General features: G+C 38.3%; 1 protein-coding gene across 1 annotated transcript in view; it reads right to left on the minus strand.

Annotated features, from left to right (window-relative positions):
- Positions 1-17,531, minus strand: part of EML5 (EMAP like 5) — a 102,923-nt gene that overhangs the window by 85,010 nt on the left and 382 nt on the right. The gene's annotated exons all lie outside the window — the stretch shown is intronic.

Below are 17,531 nucleotides of genomic sequence, written 5' to 3' on the forward strand. Positions count from 1 at the left end.
TCCACAGGCTTCAGGTACGCTGATCTCTCACAAGGATTTTCTTGTGATTTTTTTTCTCCCTCCTGTGTACAGGTAGGAGAATGCTTAGTGAAAATGAGAAGCTTTGCACCCAGAAAGAAAGAACTCATGTTCCTTTTACTGTCTTGGTAATGAAAGCTGGAATGACCTCTCCAGGTTAGACTGTTGAAACTGTGCTTGCAGCTAGCCTACATAGACAGGCTGAAAAATTGTGCCTGATATTTTTTCCTCTTCGTTGAGGGATGACTAACCTGAGGAATGAGATATCACTGCTTGTCCAAAAAAGGAAACAAATATTTCTCATAAGACAAGATTTTCAGGCCTTCCTGCTTACCTCTGGCCTCTCTGACCTGGACTTTTCCAGAGCAGATGATAGTTCTAACACAGTGTCTCCAAAGAGGCAGATCTGAAGGAAAATGTCCAAAAAGGCATATATGACCATGAAATAAAGCAGGAATTAGGCTAACAAACTGCTTAGTCAAAATAATTTTGGAATTGAATATAAAATTTGATTCTTCTAGGAAAAGTTAAGTAGAAAATCCAAAAATCTGCCTGTCACTACTGCAACAAAACTGAATAGTCAGATCTGCAGAGAACAGAAATCCACTGATATCGCTGACTGAGATGCCTTTTTCCAGATAGATATTCCAAGCAGACTGAAATACAGTATTGTAATTTTAACAGTGTACTGAAAAGGGATGTGTCTCTCAACTCAGTGCATTCAAGCTCCTCGCTTACAGTCCCATCACAAAAGGTTCTCCCTCCCTTTCAGAACCGCACCCAAGCATTCCCCACCATTCTGACCAGACCCATACACTGTACAATACCCCGGGTAGATTAATGATGTCAGTTATTAATGCCAGCCTCTTGAAGAAACATAAAAGTTGTCCATTGTATGTGTTTGGGATGACACCAGAGACACAGATGTGACCCTCCAATTTGTCTGAGGTTTGTAGTGGCAAGGGATCCTGAAGGAGAATAGTCTGCAAAACCCCTACTTTATTATAAAACAAACCAAGATTTTTTCCATCTTCCCTTGTTTTGTTCTGAGCATTAGCAAGCATTGATTAATACAGACAAGCTGCAGACAAGGATACAGTATTAAAGATGATGTTTCCTTAGCAACAATATTGGATGAAAATCCAAGAATATACTCACGTGACTACTCCTGAGCTTCATAAAACTAGGACACCAGTAAAAACGAACAAAAAGTACTGCTGCAAAATAACACTCCCAGATATCTATTAATGAAGAGTTAATTTCAAGTGTCAAACTGTTTCTATGAGTAAAAAGAGAAAAATATTTTCATCGTAAGTTTAGAGATATTTTATGTATAGTTTTAGATAATCTCTTATTTGCTGTCACTTACACGTATTTCTCCAGAAAAAAATAATAGGAGAAACTACATTTATGTCATACTGCCTCAATTGTCATAGCAGCAAGAGCTGTAAGCAGTAAACATTTCTCATAAAAGTTTACGTAGATCAAATCTGGGCAGGCTTATTTCCCATAGACAAAGCAAACCACTACTCTTCATGAAGCATCATTACTAGGTCTTCCATATACCTGTTGTCATAGCACCAAGATCATGTAAAGCTTTTTCAAGATTCCTTAAAGTGTGCAGGCATAAAAGTTAAAAGTAAGAGAGTCTGTAATGTGGACCGGGCAATGGGATAGTATAATAATATTACAATAATAGTGATTATTCCCAGATGCAGTTTCTCTCATTACTGTTCTGTATTCTCAGACACATCCACGTTTTTAGATTAGCAAGAAGTAAGAGTTGAAGCTAACATAAAACCTGTCAAAAGAGGCTAGTAAGTCCATTATCAACAGACTCTACTTGTCATTCACTGAAAAGCACATTATCATTAGGCATAAGAAAAGACACATATCACAGTTTCTGTTGTGAAGTTTATTCTTAAAACTAAAATAATTTTACAAGGTTAGTAAACTACAGTTCAAATAATTTGTACTTCCCATTCTCATCTAAAAACAAAGGTCTCCAAGTAAGAAACCTTGATGATGCACTCTTGCTCAGATGAGCTGAGAATAATACACAGAAGATCCAAGACAGACAACTGGAAAGCTGGCCAGAATCTTGTAAAATTCACAATTGCAAAGCCCTAAGTTTTAATTTTCTTTTGTTCTTTTCGTAAAAAGGTGTCATATCTTTTTGCTGTTGCAACAGTATTTTTTCTACTTAAAAAAAAAAACACACTTATTATAGCATAACTTTTTTTGTTGAACAAACTGAATTCCAAACAGCTCTGATTAAAAATCTGCATGCTTCTGAGCAACAACAACAAAAAGTTGGAGGTCTTTTCTTTATTAATACTGATTGCCAAAATCTTTTCTAAAGTCTGATTTAGTATTTTGATTATTTTGCATTTTCAAAGAATAAAATAAAGTATTACGCTCTTGCTGAAGTGTCTTTTCTAGACTGATAAAATTACGGATCCTCTGAAAGCACCAGAAAAATTGTTCCCAAAACGTAATCCATCAGCTGGAGTTTATCCAAGTCTTGAAATTTTTATATGAATCTATGCAGGTATGTATGTAGGTATTCTTAAGGACAAATATATTTTATTTACATTTTATTTAAATATGGACACTATTGAAACATCCAACTCCAACACTGTGCAGGGTGATGTTAGTCATACTCAAATTTTTTTGCAAAGGAATTCTCTTCTGTCCCATTTCTAATTGCTTTCAAAATACTGATTATGGCTGTTCATTTCCAGAACATCCAAACAAGCAATGCAACAGAACTCAAAAGCCTAGACTCATGACAGTAAGAACTATACTGCAAGAGTAGTACAGAAAAGCATCTAAGATGCTCTAGATGAGCATCTAGAAAATGTTCATCTCACTGATCTGTGCTATCATTTATAGGCACAGCTAGACATCATCATACCTTAACAAAGCGGTGGGAACAAAATCTCATTTCCTTTATCCAAAGGCTTGTTTGTAAGAGATTCTGAATGAGAACCTTTTAGTCTTTTCCCTGTTCCAAAACTCAGGAGAAGAGAAGAAAGAGACAAGATGATCTTCAAAGAGAAGGAAAGGGTTAGAGAGGGAGTGTAATAACACTGATGCAAAATTTCCAACTCAACAGTTAGGAAAATTGAGGAAAAAACATTCCTGGAGCTATATGCCACTTCACGCCGATAGATGTCTGGTTTTGCCTCGTGTAGACACCTTCTCCACTGCTGAGGGTGCAGTTGGCTTAAGCATTCTAGTAAGAGAGTTAACACCTCCAGAAAAGATTTTTTTTTCTGGAAAAGTTTTCTTTTCCAGAAAAGATTTTTTTTCCCTTCTTTTCAAATATAAATAATTTTGCCAGTGCCAATAGGAGCCCTCTTTGTTTCTGATTAAATACAGGGAGAAAAGGAAACAACGTCAAAAATCCATACCACGATTATACTTCCTCTCAGTCAGTGCACAAAATCCCACTGCAGTGTTTGCAGAATTAGAAATATAAAGAATAAAACATTTAAGGTCAAAGTGTTTACTACAAATTTTCGAGCCAGGAAAGATGCAAAAATTTCTTTCCAGAAAAAGATTATTTTTGATATGCCTAACTTCACAAGCTAACTAAATAGGCTTGTTTGAGGTACAAAATATATATATTTGTAAACCTTCACTATTATGGTAAAAGTCTTAAAACAACATTTTCTCGGGATATCTCTGTAACAAGACTGTTACAAATTTCATCCAGTCATTACCATTCGCTTCTTCTCCAGTGCAGACTTACAACACTTTTTAAGCTACTAGACTAATCTTCCCTCTCTTATTTTTGAAATTTATACAAGATGTTTCAGTATTATATAGGGAAAAAAATAAACCACAGATTATACAATTTTCTCTCATATTTCTGAACAAGTCATGTAGATTAAACAGCAATTCATTCTTCTCTCCTAGGGGACATATTATGAATAACTTATCAGAATATGTGAGAACCTATCATTTGAATATTCAAGAATGGAGTCATTGAATAATTAGTGATGATTTTTGAAAGGTTTTTCTTTTGTACAGAAAGGTCACTGTGATAAAATTAGCGTTTGGCTTAAAATAAGGAATGGTGGGAAGAAAGCAGTGACAGAGCTGCTAGTGAGATAAGCTGAGACAAGCACAATATCCTGTGCTTCAGTGGACTCTGTTTCATTACAAACCAAAAAAGGGTTAGAGTAGAAGGGAACACGAAGACAACCTGCATTTTGCCAACCCTGGAGACCAAAGATCTGCTAGGTATCTTCATGAGCTCCTGAGAGCACCAAGTGTTCTGCAGGTGTTAGTCACACATGTTTTCCTACAGAAAAGTAAAGCCGAGGACATTTACCATCCCAGCATCTCACTTCATGCCCAGAAAGGTGAAATGAGCCAGGGCACCACTTAACGTTGGGACAACACCTGAAGCATCATTTAGGAACACCATGCAAATGTGATGGAGGCCAGAATGCTCTAAAGAAAGTACCTGAAATTCTCATTTTGCTTGCTGTCTTGATAACCACTTAAGCAACAGCATAGACATATAACAGGAATATTTACATGAAATACTGTCTGCTAAAACAAACAAACAAATCCCCACGTGTACCAGAAGCATAACAGAACTGGAAGGCATGGGAAAATGCAATACTGAAAGGACTCCAAGGTCAGTGGGCATTTGGTAGGCAATGGAAACTGTTGCACATCTGGATCCACTAACTTCATTACTAAAAACCACTACAAAGGAGATGATAGATAAATAGCATTCATGAGCAATACTTTCAAGAAAATACAAGTATTCTGTTCTAAAATTATGTTTATCTCTAGGATAAGGATCCAGCTATGTATTCCCAATAAGGTAACGTAACATATTCTCATTACCATAAGTAAATACTGTAATCTGCAAGAGACAAATATCAGTTATTTATAATTGAACTTACTGCTGAAATGTCTCATAGGTTATTCATTTTTAGAGCATTAATTTCTATGATAGAAGCAGCAATTAATAAAGCATAAAGTAAAAAAGGAACCTGTGACTAAAAATATAAATATCTAAAAATGCAACCTCAATCAAAAAGCAAAACGGAAAAAAAAAAAAAAAAAAAAAACACTAAACCAAACATTTACCACTTCCTTACATTTTTCTGTTATTCCTCTAAGTACTCTGGAAGAAAAAATTAGCTTCAAATGTCACATTCAGCACAATAAATCCTCAGGCAACCACGAGATGCTGTCAGATGCCTTGTCCTGATCTAAGATAAAGCATCATTCACCTTGCTTGCTCTTGTGGAGGGATTATAAGCAGGGAACGAGGATTAACACAGTTCTAAAAGTCAGGAGCAGGTTTATACAGTTGTCAGCTAACCAAAACACAGAACTAATCCACTCAATCTGTATGCATGCTGCCTAGATAAAATGGAGACATCTCACCACCACTCACCCTCAAACAACTAAAATGCATATAGCTTTCTAAGTGACTTCCACCCCTAATCATATTTTTCCCCTATAATTTTAGAAAATTATATAGGGGTGTATGCGTAACGTTTGCACGCATCTACACAACAGTGATATTTTAGGAGCTTTTTTTTTATTAAAACATTACCCTGTAATTCAGAGAACTGAAGAATTGCTATTTTTATAACATATCCAACTAGATCTAGTCACAAAAAGCGTTCCATGTAAATAGAAAGAGGCAAAGCAGTGAAAATTCTTTTCCATCTAGTCCTTTAGAGCACCGTTATAAGACTCTCATATCCACAAACTTCGTTCTCCAATTCCACTAAAGAAAAATTCAATATGCAATCAAGACTGAAATGTATGAGCTGGAGATGAGAACACAATGACTTTACTAGAACTATGGGCACTTCATAAACACCATTTTCAGCCTGGACACATTTGCTTTACTATTAAGTCTCATTCTTTGCCTCAGTTTTGCTTCTCTTCTCTTTAGTTGAGTCCTTCACACGAACTGCACATTTTATTTACATATAATTTTGTCAAATATCCAGTACAACATATCTTGTATAAAGGCAAAGTTTAAACCATATATACCCCACAGACAACACAACATTAATGGAAAAAATTCCCTGCATGTCATCTGTCACAGACCTGGCTAAACCACCAGTAGTACCACTTGTGGTATCTGTGAAATCAAACAATTTGTTGAAATGACATTATTCTCTGCAAAGTTATGGCACTTACTCTTTGGACACATTTCCCCTGTTTCTTGGGAGCAGGAGGGAATTTCAAACAAGTCTGCTGATATGAAATAAAATTTGAGTACTGTTCACAGAAGAAATCTAATGCGGCATATTTTCGTCCTAAAGTGAATAGCATCGCTAACCAAGTTATCTTCACTGAGATATATTTAGACATGTGCATAAGCATTCTAAAATGCATGTTAGCTTGACATTACTCTCACGCAAATTCAGCGATGTAAACATCAACTTTGCATGTTCCTAGCAAATATGGGTGTATAATACCTTAGCAAACAGACTAATCCCCTCTAAGTAATATTGCTCATCAATTTTTCTTTATTTTGATGATTTTAACTAATTTCACAGTATTGCTTTAGAGCAAATAAACCTCTTCCTTCCTATTTAAATCCTGGTTTAGTTCATTGTTTTTGTTTTTTTCCCCTCACACTATGATCTCCAAAGGTTACCACAACATTAAAATGCAATATAACGCATTTATCAAGATACCCAAGTCTTCTGTAAGAGACTAGTGTATTCGACATTATTTTTTTAAGCCAAATTGATCTTGATTGAAGATTGCAAGAACGTAATAGAGCTGGAATTTCTGAGTGTGGGATCCCGGGCCTGAGACCTGAGATCCTGGTGTATGTATGTTTCCTTTATTACTACATACCTATCTTAAATTCTAGTAGTTCTGTTAATATTTGGACTGTCTAAAGTAAATAAACCCCGTGAACAAAATGGCTTACCTCTGTTCAGAAAAAGAGGCACTTCAATTCCCAACTCATGAGGAGTTATTACTGCATTTGTATGAATCCATTGCTCTTCAGCATGGGAATATCACTCTGATGCAAAAACAATGCTAAGAGGTGAACCCCCCAAAATATTTGTCAAAGATGATCCCATGATCATTCAAGCAATGTAAAGCTGGATATCATTGTTAGGATGGGAGTTAAAATAAGGGATTTCTTTACTGAAATGAGAGGAAGTAATGTGTGTGTTTTAAGGCAAAAGAACCAGACTGATCAGGGGTATACAGATACAGATCTTGATCCATCCTTTGTGCAGACCAAAGCAATAAGCACTATAAAGAAAAGCTCCTGTGGAAGAGCAAGCAGTGACATGAAATTCAGAAAAATGGCTGGAAGGATCGTCCCCTGCATCTTCTGTAGTATCTGAATACCCAGGGCTTTGATAGGAGGACAGGCATCAGGCACCCACCTTACAGATCATATTAGAAAAAGGAGTCTACCTCTCAACAGCAACAAGGACTTCCAGTCAATAGAAAGTCTTTTTCAACTAAGCCCAGGAAAGTCACTCTGCGGAAGACATCTAACATTTCTGTGAAGATTTAATAATACAGACGTTCTCTAGCAGCTAGGTAAAATACCAAGAAAAAAACACTTTTCTAATGGAAATGGTCAAAGACATCTTGCTTTAAACGCACCGTAGCAGTGCAATATCTCACCTATCACCAAAATAATAGATGTGTCAGGATGTGGTCTTCAAAAAGACGTAATTTCTTCATGCTCACAGGCTGATGACAATGTCTCTAAGAGTGATTTACTCAAAGCACGTATCAGTTACTACTGAATAATATTATTTGTCCTCTGTAATGCTGCAATCACTTTGCTATTTTCATGACCAAACAACAAACTGAAGCAAAAACATGAAAAGCTTCAAATGAAAGTAAAGGTAGTAAACAGGGAAAAAAAGTTCCAGGGATTTATTATCAGACTGTAATTCCTTGTGGGTTCTATCTTCTGCAATGTATGACTGATAGGTGTCAAAAGCCTGGCTTAAAAATTCAATCTTATCTTTTGCTACGAAGTGTTAAGGTAACTTGTGCCTGTTTCTCATCTTCGTGGTACAAATCAAGCACTGTATTTTGAAGAGTAATGTCTCTTTCTATTGTAGCAGCTACAACAGCAATCCAAATAGTAATACTGGTGTAGAAAGGAAAGTCTTTTTAGTCACTAGAGTAACCAGAGTGATCTGAGCCCTAATGCAAGAGTTATACACACCTGTAACTTTCCGCAAGGTATTTATTTCGCTGGTGTACCAGGGGAAATTCAGACTAAACCAGATTCTGGTGTGAGTGCTGTCTTACCATGCAGAAAATCCCGATTGTATTTATTTTGAAGAGAATTTGACAGCATCTAGGTTAAACATTCAGATAAATTATTAAGATGGCCTGGGGAACTTTTACACTCTGCCACATCACTTGAAAAGAAAATTAAAATTCTAAACTTACTTGAAATTATTTCAAGTGCTCAGTAACTCTGTTTACCACATGAAAGTACCAAAAGCAAAAGATTATTCCAACCTAAATAAATATCTTATGAATGAAACAATTTCACTGATATTATGGTAACAGCATCATAATTCTAAATGTATGTTAAGATATCTACATTTTAAACTGAGCGTATGACTGATCCTTATCAATGTGAACTAGACAGCTTTGCCATGTTTCTGAGTAGTACTTTACTTCTCTTAATTTCCTTGACACCAGATAAAAGTGCTGTCCTAAGTCAAAAATTTAACTCTGTCTGTAAGTGATGTAATAATAATTTAAAAAATTGTGTAAATTATATTTTGAAGTAAAATAAAAACACAAACACCTAGAGGTACTACAAAATGTTAAACTAAATTCTCCAGCTTTTTAGCTTCATGTCAATATAAGCTTAAACTTTAAAAACAACATCAAAAAAAGATGATGTAAAACTAGAGTTTTTAAATATTTTTATATAGTTTTGGGGACATTTTATAATCATTTCTTTTTTATTTCAAGCTATGTACATTTCAGAAGAATACAGTGGTTGGGTTAATAATTACAGTAAAATCTAAACTCAGTTTTTGATGTGTCAGATAAAATAGCATGCTATGTTTTATTAATCTAAAACTCAGAAAAAAAGATGAACTCAACTTTAAAAGCTGAAGTTTATTTCATTGCCTTAACTGAAGCTTTAAATTTTTAATAAAAAACAAACATTTCACTTCAGAGAAATCCTTCAAAAGAATTATTTTATTCAAGCATATTAAGCGACTGCCTATTGCTGTGTATGCTATCATAATAACATTGTAAACGCAATAATAAGATAACTCCATAATGCCGTAACGAAATCAGCCAGGTACATAATCTACATTCCTATCTATATCAAGAGGACAACTAGTGAATTAAACATCTAAAAAGCAGGTAAGCAGAATTATAATTGCTTTGATTGCAATTTGGAAAAACGAAAAGAATAGGGCAGACCCCAACATTTCTGCACACAATTCTTTTAATTTTTTAACGATCAAATGCTATTAAGCCATTGGTTGTATTTCCTATCCTTCCGTGACATGGTGTCCTAGAGCCTCACGTTGTCACATTAGTTCGGAGAAAAACAGCCAACTACCAATTCAAGAAAAGCATTTCCTACAGCGCCAAGATGTTTTGACCTGATCTGCCCCTGCCTCGCACGCTGACAGAATCAGACCAGAAGGTGATGTGACTGCTGGCTATGAAAAGCACGATGCATGAAGGCAAGCTTGCAAGCCCGTAGCCCCTTGCTGTGTAGGTCTACTTGAATTAACTTCTGGTGTGTTTTAGATGTTCACTTCTGGTTGGATGTCTTTTGGATCTGCATTTATGCAGTTTTAACTAGAAAAAAAAGTTGTTTAATACGCATGCATACCACAAACAACAGGCACATTCTAGTCCCATTCAAAATTGAACAGGAAATGCTTTATTCTGTATTCCTAAAATATTTTCATTTCATCAGATTAATCCACACAGAAGATACTTAAAAAAGATAACACACAAAGCTCTGGGCAAAAAAAATATAATCTTGAAACAAGGATTCGACAACGACGCCCTCAGCCAACATCTACCAGCCTGGTACAACACAGACATCACCTCACAGTACTTAAACCACTCAGAAAACTTGCTTTTCTCAAGGAAAAAACAGAACATTCTCTCTCACTCCTTTAAGACATGAAAATAGATCTTCCCTCTGGAGCTTTACACACCTGATGGTCTGAGAGCACTTACCATGAAAAGCTGGACAGAGCGTAATTGGGACTTTGGCAATTACTTCTGCTGTAGGCATTGCCATTTTGACTGACAGACAGTCAAAAGATACTTGAGCTAGAGGCTCAGAGGAGGACTGATTAGTATAATTATGACATAATTTAGGTCCCATTAAGTCAGGAGTTCTTTAATGGAGGGAAATAAACTGATTATGCCTTTAAAGAACATCTGGAGATAAGAAAGTGAGAGGCATTGGATTTCTCATTCGTATAAACACAACAAACACGGCACCACATAGGCCTAACAATTAGTTAAGGAGAAGACTTGATTTTAAGGTGAAAATCCAAACTTTCTGGAAAAAAATCAGTCTCTCAAAATATTGTATTCAGAAGTGCAAAAGCTATATTGACAAACAGTGTTGGTGAATCAACCTCGCCAAGTGATTTGGGTTGCTGTGGTGGAATTGCACACGTTGCATGATTTCACCATTACCTTGCATCCTTTGAAGCAAGAACCCGATTTCCTCACCAAATTCCTCACCAAACGAACCCCACTTACAACGTCAGAGCAGAGACTGGTTGACATTGGAAGAGACCCCTGGAAGTCATCTTACCCAACCTCTCCTACTTAAGCAGGGCTACCTAGAGCCAGTTGCCCCGCACTATGTCCAGACATCTTCCGAATGTCTCCAAGGATGGAGGCTCCGCAACCCCTGTGTTCCAGTGTTTGATAACCCTCACAGTAAAAGTTGTTTCCTGACACTCAGAGCCTCTCGTATGTCAGCTTGTGCCCATTGTCTCTTGTCCTGGCCCCGAGTGCCACTGAAAAGAGCCTTACTCCATCTTCTTTACACCTGCCCTTCAGGTATTTTTATACATCGGTGAGATCCCCCTCTGAGGCTTCTCTTTCTGGGCTAAGAAGTCCCAGCTCTCTCAGCCTTTCCTCGTAGGAGAGATGCTCCAGTCCCTTCACCACCTTAGTGGCCCTCCACTGGACTCTCCAGTACGTCCTCATCTCTCGTGTTCTGGGGGTCACAGGACTGGACGCATTGCTCCAGCTGTGGCCTCACCAACGCTGAGTCAAGCGGATGGATCACCTCTCTTGACCTGCAGGCAATACCTTGCCTGATGCAGCCAAGAACAGCGTTCACCCTCTCTGCAGCAAGGGCACGCTGCTGACTTAGGTTCAATGCAGTGTCCGCTAGGACCCCCTGGGGCTTTTTCTGCAAAGCTGCTTTCCAGCCACTCAGCCCCAGCACGTACTGGTGGTGGTGGGGTTATTCCTACCAAAGACTTTCTTTGGGACTTCACAACAAGACTGCCTGCCCAAGACAACCCCAGTAAATCGGGATGTATGCACCTCATAGTTTTCCTTTCTATTATATAAGCAACATTTTGAGGTATTGCTACATGTGAGCCGATGCAGATTTGAGGTTTAGGTTGGAAATTGGGAGACGTTTCTTCGCAGAAAGAGCAGTGAGGCATTGGCACAGGTTGCCCAGGGAGGTGGTGGAGTCACCATCCCTAGGGGTGTTCAAGGAAAGGTTGGATGTGGTGCTTAGGGACATGGTTTAGTGGGTGACATTGGTGGTAGGGTGACGGTTGGACCAGATGATCTCAGAGGTCTTTCCCAACCCTAAGGATTCTATGATTCTGTGATAACCGTAATATAGATTTTACTCCTGTTTTCTTCCAGTAATGTTATTCAAGTATACAAAGCGAGATGACCAGACTTCTTCAAAAACTATGACTGCTGAAATAATTTACGGTTTCTATTTCCACAAATAAATAAACAACAGAGTTCCCTTCTAGAAAGGAAGATCTGGACTACCCAGAGCTCAGCTATGTCCAAAAAATTCCTCCCGAGAACACGCTGAAGCACGATTTTCCTCTATCACATTAGTAATGCAAAAGAACAGAAGAGGTTGCACACACAGTGGACTACTAAGAAAAGTTCTCCTGATGCCACAGCTGTGGTATTCACTCAGTTACATTCCCCGGCACCTGAAATACACAACTAATTGTGAAATTCCTCGTGAAAATGCATACATCTCCTGCCAAACCAACTGACGGAATTCTATATGATAATTTTTTGTAGCTGCACATATCTGCTGCTCAACATTTGTGCTTGATTGTTACCTGGTGCTAGGTCAGAGCCACATACCATTTATTCCAGGCAAGAACAAGACAATAAACCTGACAGCAAATACCCTAGCTTTCAATTACTTGAATTATTTACTGAGGTTTTTGAGAACTAGGACAGATCTTAGGGTGTCAGTCTACTGGAGGATTAGAAATGATGGGAATAAAGTAAATTCCCTCTACATTACAGACCTTTTAATGGAAGGTGTCCCTGCCCACGGAAGGGGTGTTGGAAACAGGTGATCTGTAAGGTCCCTTCTGACTCAAACCATTCTATGATTCTGGGATACATTGTTATTAAACCTTTTTTTTTGCTCTTTTTCTTAGAAAACAACTTCTCTCTCATAGGGTTTTCTTGTGAAATGCATCAAAAGAAAAGGGCACAAACAGGGGCAGAATGATATAAGGTGGCAGTGGAAATACACAGCATCTTCACAGAAGTCCAACAGATAGGTATCCAAAGTGATAACAATGCATAATTAACAAAAAGAGGATGAAGAAAAGACCTGAGGCATCATTCAAAACTAGAATGTGACTAATCACTGTGCTGAATTTCTGTCTGCAAACCACAGCTGAAAGCCATGGAGGAAGCCTGGACCTGCCTCCAGGAGAGCATTTACTGGTAGCAGACTGAAACAGCAGCTGCCAGAGTCCAGCTTCTTAGACAGTGACATCTGGACTAACTTTGAGAGCAACAACAGATAGAAAAATCTGCTTCAAACTGAGCTGGTGGACAGCACCAACACCAGGGAGCAGACATGATTGCTGAGGTTTTGATTCCCACCAGAACTTCAGAAACGTTGATACTAGGGAAAAAAAAAAAAAAAAAAAAAAAAAAAAAAAAAAAAAAAAGGTTATTTTGTCTTGGAATCCAAGGGCAAGGTCAAGGTGACAGAATCTCAAGCAGGATAATCTCTTGTAGATTGAGGCAAATTATTAGATATAAGAAGATGACAGTGTGCCCAAAAAGACCACGTTTCAGAGTGGCCATAGTTTTGGTTACTTCTTGTTCCTTAGGAAATAGAGTCCAAGAGAATTCTCCTACATAGCTCACAGCAACAAATAAGAAAAAACGTATTAACGAAAGCTGTGATTTGTAAAATTAACTGTTTTGCTAAAAACAGTGAAATTCCCTCTCTGTCAGAACACAGAGAAGTGTTTGCCATTCATTCAACCTGTCTTGGGTACACATCTGCTTTCTGTAAGCATGCAACCCCTATGGTCTTGAATACAGAGAGCCATGAAGGGAAGACAGAACCAGATATTTTTTACCAAACCAAAAAGGCAGTAGCTGAAGATAGCGCCAATTACCTTCTCCTCTAACAGAGGATCTGGTAGTTTCTGGTAATAGAACTTCTAGCAAAAAAAATTAGCATTTTTTAGAGATCAGCACAAATTCAAGAGGTTTTTTTTAGCATGAGATGTGCTGGCATTAGTAGTAAAATCCAAATGTATCACAGGCATCTGAATCAAGTAGTCCCAATTTACTAGCGATTGAAGTTCTAGGAAGAATGTACACCAGCACTACTATTTGCCAGTTAACCGATGTGATGGATGTTACACACGAAGGAAAGGGGTTACTCTTCCTCAGTCCTCCTAACTCATGTCTCTGTTTTAAGAGAAATGTCCTTCCTCTTCTTTCTTCAAAGCTGTACAGCCTGGATGTTTACGCAGATGTTTTGCGACACTGTAGAGATAACAATGTGAAAGGACAGACTCACAGACCAGTGCTTTGTTCAAAGTGAACAACAGATGCCATGGAAAGCAAAATGTGCATTTTGTTAAGCCTATTAAAAATCTCCAAAAGAAACACTGACGATCTTAGGCTTTGCTTTTCCTAGAATCATCAATTCCAAGTAAAAAGATAACTCCCAGTAAAATTCCAATTCCCCAAAGCTCACAAAAAAGTCACAGTCACAAAGTGGGGAAAAAAAAAAAAAAAAGGAATCTAAAAGTTTGCTTGGAGCATACTGGCATACAGAGTAGCCCTAGTAACATCAAACGCTCCTGCCAGCAGACAGTCATTTAAAAAGGTGTATGAGTTCAGAATTCCCAATTTTCTCACCTTCCACGAGAGAAAGCAAAGTACAGAAACACACTTCAGCTATCCCAGACAAACAAGGATCCTCAACATGAGCATCACGTTACGCTATGCCCCAAGGGGGCATCTTCTGAAACCTTTATACAGATCAGGATTAAGTATGATCCCTCTAAGTTCTCTCAGATGAGGGAATGACAATCTACGTGAAATAACTCATTCTCTAAATAACTACAGTTATGGAGAGAGAACAAAGATCTAACTTGAAGACATTGTTTCTTGCTCCTCTACTGTAAAGCACACCAACGTACAACTCACAAGCTAGCTTTGTTGTTTATGAAAGCCAACAGAAGACACAGTTTAAATCAGTAACTTTGCAGGGGTTATTCCCTTGCCTTCCAAAATGACTATCGCCTCCATACACACAGCCCAGACTGGAGAGGAGATCTCATCCTCTGCAAACTCAGTGGACATTCATCAGGTTATGCTGCTGGCAATGGACAGCACTATCAAAGTAAGGCAGCTGAGATTTCATGGAGACGATTTACTCCCTCATGTAAAAAACCTTCAAGAAAGTCTCAGCTACCAGCATTCTCTAAAGGTGCAAACTTCCAGAGTACTTCTGCAGCTGGGCAATGTCTTCCACAAGTGTCCACACACACGCAGGAATCAACAACAAAAAGAAGTGCTGATGCACAAAAGAAGGAATAGAAATAAAAACAAAACCGTGATACTCTCTGTGCTCCAGAATACTGGTTTGATTTCTGGACACTAATTCTCAGAAGAGATAAAAACCAAACGATCACCACAAGCAAGAAAAGTTCTCTTAGAAATAGATCGCAGCTGAATGACTGAGACGTTGAATTCAAATAAAACCAGAAAAGTAGACGAGGCCCTAAGTGATCCTAATTCCTCTCTCCTAATACAAAAGACCGTTCAATAGAACTAAGACACAAAACACGGAAAGAAAGCTCTCCTCTTTTAGGTACACAGTGAACTCACAGGGTTAAACCAAAGCTAGAGGTGAAATTGTAATCAAAATTGAGATGAAACATTTATACTGGAAATAAATTACATTTAAACATCTAATCATATTTAAAAAAATCTTACAGCAGGTTTATAGGTTTTTGTTTAATAAAAAGACTTTAAAGTCCTCAGCAGATAGAAGCCAGTCTAACTGCCAGAGCTAGACAGAAATCTTCCCCAGGACAACATTGTCTAGCTGTCCATTCATCTAATACGACTGTCTACTGTTAAAGATAAGAACTGGTCTCTGGCTTAAGAATTGCAATTCCTCTCTTCCTGACTGCTGCTTAAAATTAGAATGTCATTCAGTGCATGCTAATGATACAGAAGTTCTCATAATGAGGAGTACTAATAATACCACCATGAAGCATGCAATCTATCCTGCTCTGTCTTCGTAGCTACAGAGCTATGCTCAATGAAGTTTGATTCTCTAAATACCCAAGTTTTTCAGACAGCAGACCTGCTTTCACAAGTGAGATTCTACACTCGCAAAAAGACTACCAAACCTCCAGTTGCTTTTGCTAAAACATCACAAATGTCTCAGCATTAGGACGGTACCTGCTGAGCACATTAAAACATAACACATTAATTTTTTTGTGCTATGATAATTGAATTTAAGTAATGTTGATTGTTGTATTATATAATCCCACTTTTGTATCCATTTTCTGGTATTTAAAAAAAGCAATACTTTTCTGCAACAATTGTTTTAAAAATTGAGAACTAACATGTTTTGGCAGCCAAGTTTAACCAAGAGAATTATGCGATGTTGACATTTAAGTGGTACAATGTTGCTTTTAGATAAAGTCAAGTGAAACACAGATCACTGACTGCAAGGCTGATCTTACTATCAGAATTAGCCACGCGGCTTTTAAACTGAGTATTCTTCTTTAAGCATACATACACACATTTCTGCAGAGCTTTTGTATTTAAGAAGTGTGCAATTCTAACCGCATAAAACTGAAATGCTTTAACATATTTATAATTATTTTTCAGCCTCAGTACAAGTCAAAGCAGGAGAAACTCCAGCATGCTGGATTCCATACAAACCAAAGTACATCCCCTAAAAGCATCAGATAAGGTCATCGTAACATTCTCTCTGATTTTCTGTCTCTTGACAGATTTTCTTAGTTTTAGTACTAATCTGAGTAATGAGCTCGGTCACATTTTTGGCCAGATACGGCACGCTGTATCAAAACGCAGAGAGTGGGAGGCAAGAAGGGAGGGAAAAACTGTTACCAGAGGATACCAGTCCCTCCTTGGGGCTGAAACCACACCAGTCTCATAGCAAGTCCTGCTGAAACAAACAGGGTTACCCAGAGGCGTCGTGGAGACACAGAATTAAAAAAATTACACCACGGCAACCTCGGATCTTAGATTATAGCTGCTGCTCCCTTAGCACGATGGAAGTCGTGCCTCTGGATTTCCCACACCTACAGATGGCTAACAGTGCTTAAGAAATACATTTTCCTGGATTAAGAGGAGAACGTTGAAGCATTAAAAGATGCAAATAGCAGTGATTCAAACTTCTGATTCAACACCCAACACCTCAAGTAGAGCTGTCTGTAATGGTGCACTGTCTTCCCAGTTTTTTCTTCTCATTTTCAGCACCGAGAAGAAATGCACTATAGGCTTGACAGCCCTGTAGGGGACATTCACAGCCATACTTCAAAAGTACTGAAAGTCCTTCGTGAGGGTATAAACCAAGAAAAAAGTGGCTGTTATGGCCAATTTCTGGTGTGTACAAATCACTGAATGAAAGACCCGGCATCTGCTCTGCTCTCTGCACGCCATACCTGTTACTTACGAGTGACACACTGAGAAGGCACGGCTCGGAGCACTGAGTATCGAAATAAAACAAATTCTGTGCTGCACACTACTGACAAAATCGGCTGCTTCTAACTCTCGCCCGCACAGGGCAAGCAGAGGAGACCCGAACTGGCGATCCACCCGCAATGACACCTACCGGGGGGAGCGGCCGGATGACTCAGTCTCACATCTGCCCTTCACGCTCCTCGGCAGCCCTCGCCGACCCCACGGCACCCCCGGGGCCACGACACGCTCCGGGACCCACAGTAAGAAACCCTGTGGGGCTTTTCTCGGCTTTATTTCGT

Source organism: Cygnus atratus, chromosome 5 (assembly GCF_013377495.2).
Source record: "Cygnus atratus isolate AKBS03 ecotype Queensland, Australia chromosome 5, CAtr_DNAZoo_HiC_assembly, whole genome shotgun sequence".
In the NCBI taxonomy this organism is placed as follows: Eukaryota; Metazoa; Chordata; class Aves; order Anseriformes; family Anatidae; genus Cygnus; species Cygnus atratus.